Here is a 2,308-nt window from a genome sequence, read left to right on the forward strand (position 1 = left end):
TTTTTTTTTTTTTTTTTTTTTAAGATGAAGTCTATGATGCCCAGGCTGGCCTTGAACTTCCAGGCACAAGTGATCCTCCCATCACAGCCTCCTGAGTAGCTGGGATTACAGGTGTGTGCCACTGTGCCCAGCTCTGAGTGATCATTCTTAAACACACATGGCCCGCGTCCCTCACTCATAGTACCTGCTTACCTTGCAGGCGTGAGTTTGCTACTCTTTTCTCACTAAATAACAAGTGGCTGCCGTGACAATCATATTTTCTCTACTTTCCCAGTTATATTTTGTCTTTGAGACCATGCAGCATAGTCTAAATGTGTGGCCTCTGCCTGTCTGTACATTCTAATTTCTATCTAAGAAAAGGACTCACCAGTAACTCAATTTTGATATTCCTTTTCTTCGTGTTCTACATCTGAATAGATTGCATAGATTGCATCTAAGTACTGATGGGTTTTTTTGGCCTAAATGCTACATACCCCTGACTGAATCATGACTAGTAAAACTGAAAAGACTAATAAAATCTGCCCAGGGAAAGGAAGTGGGAGAAAACATTTTATGACAGATAACATCTCTCATGACACACCTGCCAATTGTAGAAAATGATCTATAATAGTTGAAATCTAACCCAGAAAATTGAGTCTGATTTATTCTGATGTGGTTAATTAGTCTCAACATAGTCTTAATGTTAAAGAAAGAGCTTTCAGATATTGTGTAGGGAGCTATGTTTGCTTCAGTGGTGTAGAAACCCTCCTCCACTGGTTTTTTCAGGATTTATTAACAGTGTCTCTGTGGTGTTTGTTATCTTCCAGGTTAGCATTTCAATTCACTTTGAAGGAAGGTGGAAATTCATAAGTGTTATATGTCTACCACATTTCCATTGATTTTTGGACAATTTATATTCTGGAAGCCATTTATAGCTTAAAGTACATCCCAAGATGGAGCTTTTCCTTTTAGTTTCAGAGAGATAATACTCTAATACTCTGCAGACTGCTTGAAGAGAACAGAGTTGTGAACAAATTCAGATATCTCTCCTACTCCAAGCGTCTCTAAGCTGAGGAGGCTTTATGAAATGATATGTAAGTAGAAATTGTTAAGGGATGCACAGTCAGCTGTCTTCTATCTTCACTTAGTATAGTGTTGAATAAAATAGCACACTGTGACCCTACATTAAATAGGGGTGTTTACTAAAACAGTGAAATGAGTCTAGGAAGGATGAGAAGTTTCTGCCTACAGAAACATTTTATAGGATAAATATTACATATTACACTGGGTTATGTGACAGAATATTGATTTCTGGACTTTTTTAATGAAAAAGAATGATTCCCATAGTGCACAGAAATTAAATGTACCATATCACTCCCCCATGAAAGTTAGGCAAATCTCAAAGGTAAGTCTTCCAAAGCTAGTAGACTGTCCATCTCATATTTGCAGTTGAACTACAGACAGCCATTGCTTGCCTGCATCTTAATATATATTAGTGTCTAGGTTTTTTAGATGCTAAGAACCTCTTTCTTTACATCATTTTGTAGGAACAGATTTCAAAAGGAGCAGCTGTTGGTGTCTGATTTCCAAGCTTATCATCGGAGTGCCTGAAATCCAAGAGATTTTTGATAAGATGAATATTGAATGAGCATATCAGCACATCAGTGTAGAGGTAAACATTGTGTCCTCTCCATGTCCAAGCAAAAATATCTTCCTTTTTGTCTCTCAATATTGGAGATCATTTGGCTTCAACATAGCAACACCATCATCCAAAGTCCTTTCCTTTCTCCAAAGACTAATTATTAGAAAAGGCTAAGGGGCAGCTCTAACTAGGGGGCTAACACTTATTTTCAGGAATGCTTGGTTAAAACTCATAAATTTCCAGTTGCTTGTGTGTCTCTGGTCCACACACTTCCAACATTTTCTTAGTGGTAATTACAGGAAGGGGCTCTGTAAAATTCAACTTCATGACAGCCATTTAAAGAATAACTGATATAGAGGTGGAAAGCCCTTAACTATGAAAAGCATGTAGCACTCTGCCAGGACAGCTGTCTGGAAGGACACGGCTGGGTCGAGGTTAGGGACATGGCCATGCACAGGACTACTCAGGGAGCTCCTTATGGGCATGAAGTATGAGCGTTGAAATGAGTTTTGAGAAAAACAGATTTAGGCCCTCCTCCCATTGTTGCCTGATGAATTGGCTTCTTTGGTGCCCAAAGCATTACATTTTTATTTCCTATTATATTAATAAAGAGGACTCCATTGGTTCTTTGCTTGAATTTTAGAGGCCACATGGATTTCTCTCTCTGTGGACAATTGTATTCATGGT

This window comes from Propithecus coquereli, unplaced genomic scaffold (assembly GCF_000956105.1).
Source record: "Propithecus coquereli isolate 6110/MARCELLA unplaced genomic scaffold, Pcoq_1.0 Scaffold68, whole genome shotgun sequence".
Taxonomy (NCBI): domain Eukaryota; kingdom Metazoa; phylum Chordata; class Mammalia; order Primates; family Indriidae; genus Propithecus; species Propithecus coquereli.